Below are 11,604 nucleotides of genomic sequence, written 5' to 3' on the forward strand. Positions count from 1 at the left end.
GGTTTTACCGTCGTGCTTTGCACACAGGTGACTAGCGGGTGTCAGTTTCTCCAACTTTAGTTGAACCGAGTGTGGCTACGCCCGGTCCTTGCGAAGGTTAAAACAGCATCAACTTGACAAACTATCGTTGTGGTTTTGATGCGTAGGTGAGATCGGTTCTTGCTTAAGCCCGTAGCAGCCATGTAAAACTTGCAACATCAAAGTAGAGGACGTCTAACTTGTTTTTGCAGGGCATGTTGTGATGTGATATGGCCAAGACATGATGCTATATTTTATTGTATGAGATGATCATGTTTTGTAACCGAAGTTATCGGCAACTGGCAGGAGCCATATGGTTGTCGCTTTATTATATGAAATGCAAATGCCCTGTAATTGCTTTACTTTATCACTAAGCGGTAGCGATAGTCGTAGAAGCAATAGATGGCGTAAACGACAAACGATGCTACGATGGAGATCAAGGTGTCGCATCGGTGACGATGGTGACCATGATGGTGCTTCGGAGATGGAGATCACAAGCACAAGATGATGATGGCCATATCATATCACTTATATTGATTGCATGTGATGTTTATCCTTTATGCATCTTATCTTGCTTTGATTGACGGCAGCATTTTAAGATGATCTCTCATTAAAAATTATCAAGAAGTGTTCTCCCTAAGTATGCACCGTTGCCAAAGTTCGTCGTGCCCAGACACCACGTGATGATCGGGTGTGATAAGCTCTACGTCCATCTACAATGGGTGCAAGCCAGTTTTGCACACGCAGAATACTTAGGTTAAACTTGACGAGCCTAGCATATGCAGATATGGCCTCGGAACACGGAGACCGAAAGGTCGAGCGTGAATCATATAGTAGATATGATCAACATAAGATGTTCACCATTGAAAAGTACTCCATCTCACGTGATGATCGGTTATGGTTTAGTTGATTTGGATCACGTGATCACTTAGATGACTAGAGAGATGTCTGTCTAAGTGGGAGTTCTTAAGTAATATGATTAATTGAACTTAAATTTATCATGAACTTAGTACCTGATAGTATCTTGCTTGTCTATGTTGTTTGTAGATAGATGGCCCGTGCTGTTGTTCCGTTGAATTTTAATGCGTTCCTTGAGAAAGCAAAGTTGAAAGATGATGGTAGCAACTACGCGGACTGGGTCCGTAACTTGAGGATTATCCTCATTGCTGCACAGAAAAATTACGTCCTGGAAGCACCGCTGGGTGCCAGGCCTACTGCTGATGCAACTGACGACGTTAAGAACGTCTGGCAGAGCAAAGCTGATGACTACTCGATAGTTCAATGTGCCATGCTTTACGGCTTAGAACCGTGACTTCAATGACGTTTTGAATGTCATGGAGCATATGAGATGTTCCAGGAGTTGAAGTTAATATTCCAGAAGAATGCCCGGATTGAGAGATATGAAGTCTCCAATAAGTTCTATAGCTGCAAGATGGAGGAGAATAGTTCTGTCAGTGAGCATATACTCAAGATGTCTGGGTATTGTAATCACTTGATTCAACTGGGAGTTACTCTTCCGGATGATAGCGTCATTGACAGAATTCTCCAATCACTTCCACCAAGCTACAAGAGCTTCGTGATGAACTATAATATGCAAGGGATGGATAAAACGATTCCCGAGCTCTTCGCAATGCTAAAGGCTACGGAAGTAGAAATCAAGAAGGAGCATGAAGTGTTGATGGTCAACAAGACCACTAGTTTAAAGAAAAAGGGCAAAGGGAAGAAGAAGGGGAACTTCAAGAAGAACAGCAAGCAAGTTGCTGCTCAAGAGAAGAAACCCAAATCTGGACCTAAGCCTGAAACTGAGTGCTTCTACTGCAAGCAGACTGGACACTGGAAGCGGAACTGCCCCAAGTATTTGGCGGATAAGAAGGATGGCAAGGTGAACAAAGGTATATGTGATATACATGTTATTGATGTGTACCTTACTAGAGCTCGCAGTAGCACCTGGGTATTGGATACTGGTTCTGTTGCTAATATTTGCAACTTGAAACAGGGACTACGGATTAAGCGAACACTAGCAAAGGACGAGGTGACGATGCGCGTGGGAAATGGTTCCAAAGTTGATGTGATCGCGGTCGTCACGCTACCTCTACATCTACCTTTGGGATTAGTATTAGACCTAAATAATTGTTATTTGGTGCTAGCGTTGAGCATGAACATTATATCTGGATCTTGTTTGATGCGAGACGGTTATTCATTTAAATCAGAGAATAATGGTTGTTCTATTTATATGAGTAATATCTTTTATGGTCATGCACCCTTGAAGAGTGGTCTATTTTTGATGAATCTCGATAGTAGTGATACACATATTCATAGTATTGAAGCCAAAAGATGCAGAGTTGATAATGATAGTGCAACTTATTTGTGGCACTGTCGTTTAGGTCATATCGGTGTAAAGCGCATGAAGAAACTTCATACTGATGGACTTTTGGAACCACTTGATTATGAATCACTTGGTACTTGCGAACCGTGCCTCATGGGCAAGATGACCAAAACGCCGTTCTCCGGTACTATGGAGAGAGCAACAGATTTGTTGGAAATCATACATACAGATCTATGTGATCCGATGAATGTTGAAGCTCGTGGCGGGTATCATTATTTTCTCACCTTCACAGATGATTTAAGCAGATATGGGTATATCTACTTAATGAAGCATAAGTCTGAAACATTTGAAAAGTTCAAAGAATTTCAGAGTGAAGTTGAAAATCATCGTAACAAGAAAACAAAGTTTCTATGATTTGATCATGGAGGAGAATATTTGAGTTACGGGTTTGGTCTACACTTGAAACAATGCGGAATAGTTTCGCAACTCACGCCACCCGGAACACCACAGCGTAATGGTGTGTCCGAACATCGTAATCGTACTTTACTTGATATGGTGCGATCTATGATGTCTCTTATTGATTTACTGCTATCGTTTTGGGGTTATGCTTTAGAGACGGCAACATTCACATTAAATAGGGCACCGTCAAAATCCGTTGAGACGACACCTTATGAACTATGGTTTGGCAAGAAACCAAAGTTGTCGTTTCTTAAAGTTTGGGGCTGCGATGCTTATGTGAAAAAACTTCAACCTGATAAGCTAGAACCCAAATTGGAGAAATGTGTCTTCATAGGATACCCAAAGGAGACAGTTGGGTACACCTTCTATCAGAGATCCAAAGGCAAGACATTCGTTGCTAAGAATGGATCCTTTCTAGAGAAGGAGTTTCTCTCGAAAGAAGTGAGTGGGAGGAAAGTAGAACTTGATGAGGTAACTATACCTACTCCTTTGTTGGAAATTAGTACATCACAGGAACCGGTTTCTGTGACATCAAAACCAACTAGTGAGGAAGTTGATGATGATGATCATAGAACTTCAGATCAAGTTACTACAGAACCTCGTAGGTCAAACAGAATAAGATCTGCACCAGAGTGGTACGGTAATCCTATTCTGGAAGTCATGCTACTAGATCATGATGAACCTACGAACTATGAAGAAGCGATGGTGAGCCCAGATTCCGCAAAATGGCTTGAAGCCATGAAATCTGAGATGGGATCCATGTATGAGAACAAAGTATCGACTTTGGTTGACTTGCCCGATGATCGGCAAGCAATTGAGAATAAATGGATCTTCAAGAAGAAGACTGACGCTGACGATAATGTTACTTTCTACAAAGCTCGACTTGTTGCAAAAGGTTTTCGACAAGTTCAAGGGATTGACTACGGTGAGACCTTCTCACCCGTAGCGATGCTTAAGTCTGTCCAAATCATGTTAGCAATTGCCGCATTTATGATTATAAAATTTGGCAAATGGATGTAAAAACTGCGTTCCTGAATGGGTTTCTGGAGGAAGAGTTGTATATGATGCAACCAGAAGGTTTTATCGATCCAAACGTAGCTAACAAAGTGTGCAAGCTCCAGCGATGCATTTATGGACTGGTGCAAGCCTCTCGGAGTTGGAATAAACGCTTTGATAGTGTGATCAAAGCATTTGGGTTTATACAGACTTTTGGAGAAGCCTGTATTTACAAGAAAGTGAGTGGGAGCTCTGTAGCATTTCTAAGATTATATGTGGATGACATATTGTTGATTGGAAATGATATAGAATTTCTGGATAGCATAAAGGGATACTTGAATAAAAGTTTTTCAATGAAAGACCTCGGTGAAGCTGCTTACATATTGGGCATTAAGATCTATAGAGATAGATCAAAACGCTTAATTGGACTTTCACAAAGCATATACCTTGACAAAGTTTTGAAGAAGTTCAAAATGGATCAAGCAAAGAAAGGGTTCTTGCCTGTATTGCAACGTGTGAAGTTGAGTAAGACTCAATGTCCGACCATTGCAGAAGATAGAGAGAAAATGAAAGATGTTCCCTATGCTTCAGCCATAGGCTCTATCATGTATGCAATGCTGTGTACCAAACCTGATGTGTGCCTTGCTATAAGTTTAGCAGGGAGGTACCAAAGTAATCCAGGAGTGGATCACTGGACAGCGGTCAAGAACATCCTGAAGTACCTGAAAAGGACTAAGGATATGTTTCTCGTATATGGAGGTGACAGAGAGCTCATCGTAAATGGTTACGTTGATGCAAGCTTTGACACTGATTCGGACGATTCTAAATCGCAAACCAGATACGTGTTTACATTAAACGGTGGAGCTGTCAGTTGGTGCAGTTCAAAGCAAAGCGTCGTGGCGGGATCTACATGTGAAGCGGAATACATAGGTGCTTCGGAAGCAGCCAATGAAGGAGTCTGGATGAAGGAGAGCATATCCGATTTAGGTGTCATACCTAGTGCATCGGGTCTAATGAAAATCTTTTGTGACAGTACTGGAGCGATTGCCTTAGCGAAGGAATCCAGATTTCACAAGAGAACCAAGCACATCAAGAGACGCTTCAATTCCATCCGGGATCTAATCCAGGTGGGAGACATAGAGATTTGCAAGATACATACGGATCTAAATGTTGCAGACCCGTTGACTAAGCCTCTTCCACGAGCAAAACATGATCAGCACCAAGACTCCATGGGTGTTAGAATCATTACTGTGTAATCTAGATTATTGACTCTAGTGCAAGTGGGAGACTTAAGGAAATATGCCCTAGAGGCAATAATAAAGTTATTATTTATTTCCTTATATCATGATAAATGTTTATTATTCATGCTAGAATTGTATTAACCGGAAACATAATACATGTGTGAATATATAGACAAACAGAGTGTCACTAGTATGCCTCTACTTGACTAGCTTGTTAATCAAAGATGGTTATGTTTCCTAACCATGAACAAGGAGTTGTTATTTGATTAACGAGGTCACATCATTAGTTGAATGATCTGATTGACATGACCCATTCCGTTATCTTAGCACCCGATCGTTTAGTATGTTGCTATTGCTTTCTTCATGACTTATACATGTTCCTATGACTATGAGATTATGCAACTCCCGTTTACCGGAGGAACACTTTGTGTGCTACCAAACGTCACAATGTAACTGGGTGATTATAAAGGTGCTCTACAGGTGTCACCGAAGGTACTTGTTGGGTTGGCGTATTTCGAGATTAGGATTTGTCACTCCGAATGTCGGAGAGGTATCTCTGGGCCCTCTCGGTAATGCACATCACTTAAGCCTTGCAAGCATTGCAACTAATGAGTTAGTTGCGAGATGATGTATTACGGGACGAGTAAAGAGACTTGTCGGTAACGAGATTGAACTAGGTATTGGATACTGACGATCGAATCTCGGGCAAGTAACATACCGATGACAAAGGGAACAACGTATGTTGTTATGCGGTCTGACCGATAAAGATCTTCGTAGAATATGTAGGAACCAATATGGGCATCCAGGTCCCGCTATTGGTTATTGACCGGAGACGTGTCTCGGTCATGTCTACATTGTTCTCGAATCGTAGGGTCCGCATGCTTAAGGTTTCGATGACAGTTATATTATGAGTTTATGTATTTTGATGTACCGAAGGTTGTTCGGAGTCCCGGATGTGATCACGGACATGACGAGGAGTCTCGAAATGGTCGAGGCATAAAGATTGATATATTGGACGGATATATTTGGACACCGGAAAGGTTCCGGATGAGATTGGGACTACACCGGAGTTCCGGGAGGTTACCGGAACCTCCTGGTAAGTATATGGGCCTTATTGGGCCTTAGTGGAAAGGAGGGAGAAGGAGCAAAGGAGGGGGCGCCCCCCCCCCCAAGCCCAATCCGAATTGGGAAGGCCCCCCCTTTCCTTCTTCCCTCCCCTCTCTTCCTTCCCTCTCCTACTCCTAATAGGAAAGGGGGGCCAAACCTACTTGGAGTAGGTTTGCCCCCCCTAGGGCGCGCCTCCCCTCTTGGCCGCCCCCCTCCTCCTCTCCCCCTTTATATACGGAGGAGGGGGGCACCCCATAGACACACAAATTGACCTTCGTCATCGTTCCTTAGCCGTGTGCGGTGCCGCTCTCCATGATATTACACCTCGGTCATATTGTAGCGGTGCTTAGGCGAAGCCCTGCGACAGTTGAACATCAAGATCGTCACCACGCTGTCGTGCTGACGGAACTCCTCCCCAAGGCTTTGGTGGATCGAAGCCCGGGATGCGTCATCGAGCTGTACGTGTGTCAAGAACTCGGAGGTGCCGGAGTAACGGTGCTTGGATCGGTTTGACCGGGAAGACGTACAACTACTTCCTGTACGTTGTGTCAACGCTTCCGTTTCGGTCTACGAGGGTACGTAGACAACACTCTCCCCTCTCGTTGCTATATCATCACCATGATCTTGCATGTGCGTAGGAAATTTTTTGAAATTACTACGTTCCCCAACACGTACGATGATGGTAGTGAATATAAAGGGAGGAAACCATAAGCATTACGAGTATAGTGCCAGTGCCATGGTGGATCTGAAGGTGCAAACCGGACAAAGCTACTTCGCAGCCAATGTTTGCTTTCAACTAGCCACTACGATTTGGTACGGACAAGAAAAGTATAGTAAACAAATTACAATCTATTTTCCAGGTGAGATCAATAACTTAAGCACATATGGAAGAGTACCACCTCTCTTGCGACGCCGTGTACACCTCTGCTGATATGTTGAGGGTGTTGTGGGTGTGATGGCTGTCGGCGGTGGGGAAGAAGACTTTAGACGGCAGACGGCCAGATCGGGGGATAAATCCTATTGCCGTGGACGAGGCGGTCGTAGGAGCGGCAATGTCAAGGTGGACGACGGCATCGATGAAGCGAGAGGACGCGATGAAAGGATCCTGGTCCAGCATCATGGATGAGAGATGCCCATCTCTTGCAGTGGACGACGGGGTAGGGGTAGCGGCTCCGGCAAGGTGGAGGATGGGGTAGCGGACAGAGGAGGTTGGCCGCAGTGGGGAGGTTGTCGTGGCACTGACGGTGTATGAATGGGGAAAAGGAGGGGGAGGGGGATCTCAAACTTTGGGACGCGCTTGTCTGAAATGTGGGAAAGTTACGAACTTATCCCCCATTTAAAATTTTGGACATCACGTCGGTTGGGGATAGGACGGTAATCTCATATCTACCAAATATTTGCTGGTAATGATTTCGGGCGAGGAGAGGGTGTTTTGCCGCCCACGGTTGGCGCCCACGGTGTATGAATTGGGCTGACAGGTAGGGCGGTTGTGTCACGTTTGAGGAAAGTTACACATTTGCCCCTATTTAAAATATTAGCCTACATCGATTTTGGATAAGGAGAGTTTGTTTTGCCGCCCACTATATATGAATGGGGAAATGGGGGGAGAGACACATGTCTTTCGGACGAGCTTGAATCAAATGTGTTTTGCCGCCCACGTTTGGCGCCCACCATGTCTGAATGGGCTTAGAGGCCATCGTGTCACGTCCGATTGACGTTACTAGTCTACCCCTATCGACAGTAGTGTAAATCCGGTCGATAAGGATGTCAAGTGTCAGGGGTAGACAGTAATTTCCATCTCGCAAACACTTGCTTCGGGCAGCCCACAATTATAGTGGGTGTTTAGCCGCTTCGTTCAAAACTTGGGAGAATTAGCTTTCACGTTTGCCCTGGGCCCTGGCAACTAAATTCAAATCCAATTTGTATTTGATTACGAATATCCACAGATAATTCTACGTTACAAAGATTTATTCCACCTTTATATATGATTATGATTTAGAAATGTCGTGATCTTCGAATTCAATAGGTTGGATACACTTTGAGTCAAATAGTTATTTCATCCAATGCAATGTCCTCACACGAAAAACAGTTCACCTTATGTCAATCATACAAGTACTGAGGATTACCTCGCCTAAAAAATTCGGATCATTACAACACATGGACAACACAGGGGGTCTTACAACATAATCCATTCAGAGACATGACACAACATGCAAGTAAAATAATCTAATGACAATTTCAACTGGTATCTAAAGAAGAACCGGGATTACCCTGGGCTTCAGATAGCAAAAACAGCAGGACCTCCTCCGTCTTCAAATGCAACATTCTTACTTCCTCCAATTCTTGGGTTGCTTGCATAATGCGTGCCGCTAATTGCATAATTTCCAGCCTCAAGATAAATATTACCTCATTCATGGCAGCCACACCATCTCTTTCTGCCTCTAGTAGAGCCTCAAGAACTATAATATATGTGCTCAGACTGCTCCCTGGCGGTGTTGCCTCTGAACTGCTACTATCTGGTGACATGGATGGCGCACTGCTTCCACAAATAGATTCTAGGATTGTACATTGTGTCCTAGTGTGAACGGCATCCTGAAAGGTTTCCGCTGGACATAAGTAAGAGATAGTTATCGCGTGATCCACGCAGTAAGCTTACATGGTAAACGACATACGAATTATTGCCGAGCATGGGAAGCTATATTTAAATGGTTCGAAGCAGCATCAGCCGAAAAGAAATTAAAATGGTAAGATAAAACTAGGGATGTAAGTGGCAAATAAAAGACATCCGCCAATCCCATCTAGTTAGTTTCTACTAGATCCCTAGTTTATTTTCCTCAAAAAACAAAAACTCTTTTGAACTATCATACCACTAGTGGACTTTAATCGGGATTAAACGGGACCCAGTTGACATCCCTAGTTGAAAGGGAGTGTACCACCACTATATTTAAGTTGCCAAGGCATCTAAGTAGTTGAAATTATCTGAGAAAGCACTTAACTATGTGGCCTCATATAAACTACAAAGACAGTCTTGTGATGAAGTTCAGAGGAAAAGTTAAGGACTCAAATGAACAAGGCATGCATTTCTTTACGATAGTACAGTAGGCACTGCTGACATATTGGCCAACTCAGGTATAGCGTAACAAGTAACAAACAAGCATTCGAATCAAGCAATATAGCAAAGCATACAGCTGAACTATTTGTAATTCTGTAGGATTACAGGTTGAGGGCACAAGCCAAGGAAGCAGCCCACTCGCATTACATTTCACATGTACTAAAACACACTTACCATATGTTTCTGTGAGGCCTCGCTGCTATTGTAATGTTCTTTGAAGATATCATCAGCATCCCGTGGCTGCAAATCTAGTTACTGTAGTTTATTCTGCACCCTCTATTTAGGTAAAATTAATTTTAACCACATGCACTGGTACGAATTGATCATCAACGGTTCATCTAAACTAATGAAAGAAGGGTGTGCGCATACACGACAATGTATCTGCTTCCCTCTATTTTTATGCTTGTTCGAGGAACCAACCCCAAAAGAACAAATATTTTGCTTGGTGGGGTTGGCAGCTCCATAATTAATAGAAGCATTAAATTAGTCATGCAACTTGGGAAGATCAAGAACACACAAAAAGTTAATGAACAGAGGCTCGGAGTAGCGATGTAATAGCTAGCATCAGAAAATGTAGGGTAAAACGAACAAAAAGCAACGGAACCACATGCTAGTTTGCTGATGTGTAATTAAGCATAGAGAACATGAAGCAGTCTGATGGAACCAATAGGTGGCATCAGAACAACACCATTATCATAAATATAACATGTAAGAAGTAAAATAGTAGGCAGTGATATCTAGGAAGTATTGTAATACTTAAGACAAAACTAAAGCATATTAACTATATGTGCACTGGTATGTAATTTAGCACATGTAACATGTTCACTGCAAGAAGTATGGCCCTACAGGTGCAAGAAGAATAACACGTCTCATGAAAAATTAAATGATGCCCTGAAGAAATTCAAAGGTGCGGTGCTTATGCTAAGAAAGTGAATGTAGGCGCCGGCCGTTGGATAATATTACCTGATTCTCGGCGGCGTATGGGTATCATTTTAATACTTGATAGCTTAGGATCGTCGATAGTGCTCGTGTTGCGGTTGAGTTTGGGCCGGCTGTCGCCTTCGCTGAAGCGGCTCCGGTTCTACGGTTGCAGCGCTTGTCGACATACAAGAAAGCTCGTCTGTGGTAAGTGAACAGTTGCACGATAAAGAGAAAAATCGAAGGAGTACAAATCAAAATAACCTGATGAGGCTGCGGTGTCGATAAAGCAGGGCCGATGGAGTTGAATATGACGTCCGTGGAGCGGGTCCAGTGCAGTGGACGGAGGCTTCGGCGAGCGTGTTGTATAGTGCTTCCGGTGAGGTGGATCTATTGTGGCGGACGAGGGCTCGTATGAAGGGCCAGCGATGGGGCGGACGAGGGACTCAGTGAAGGGCCTACACTATGGTGGACGAGGGGCGCCGGTTAAGCAGATCTGTTGTGGTGGACCATGATGGCGGTCAAGGAGATCTAGAGCGGTGGACAAGCCAGTCGCTGAAGCGGCTACGGTGAAGTGGTGAGTTGGCAGTTGGGGTTCCAAGGTGCGGAAGGTAGATCCGGCGGGGTGTGAGGTCCACTGTTGCGGCGGAGGACTAGATTCGGCGGCTTGCCATGGTTGGGGGGTCGGGGAGGGAAGGGGACGGGCTCTGGGGAAGAATGTTGGGGGCAAAGAGGGAAAAACAATGGAGTTACCAAAGCAACCCTTTTCCGTTCATGTGGCAGGGATAAAATAGGAATATCGCAGGGCTAAACTTTCGGGCGCGAGATATTTCGATGTGAGCGGGAAGTTTGAAAGCTTTTGGAACCTGAAATTATATTCTGCTCTTTTACGGCCGACTATGATATCATGGCCGAGAATTTGTTTGGTTTGCACGCAAAAAAAGTGCAAGTTTTGAAAATCAATGTCTCCAACTCGAAACTTAGATTGTCCATTCAATTCAAATATGGATCATTGAGATAGTACAAGCAAATACCATCATACGGTCCAATTCGAATGAAATTCCAAATGTGTTTTATCCTAAATATGATGACAAAAGCAAAAATGTGTATGTGTATGAATGAAGTGGATGATTATAAAGTTTGAACATGCACGTATGTGTATATCTCTAGGTTTGATATATAAATTTGAAATCACGAAATCCCGGCTTAAAAATGTACCTCCATTTAAATGAATTACAAAAGCTAATGGTAGAGTCGAATTCCAAAATTCCAATCTTAGGTTTGTAATTCTGGTACATCAAGGTATATTGGGCATGTTCAAAAGTATCGTTATCTCATAGTCCAAACTGTGAAACAAATTGATCAACCATGAGTGCACACACTATTATCCATATATATCTCAATTACGCTAAAGTCCCTCAAATATA

The sequence above is a fragment of the Triticum dicoccoides genome, chromosome 2B (genome assembly GCF_002162155.2).
Source record: "Triticum dicoccoides isolate Atlit2015 ecotype Zavitan chromosome 2B, WEW_v2.0, whole genome shotgun sequence".
Classification (NCBI taxonomy): Eukaryota; Viridiplantae; Streptophyta; class Magnoliopsida; order Poales; family Poaceae; genus Triticum; species Triticum dicoccoides.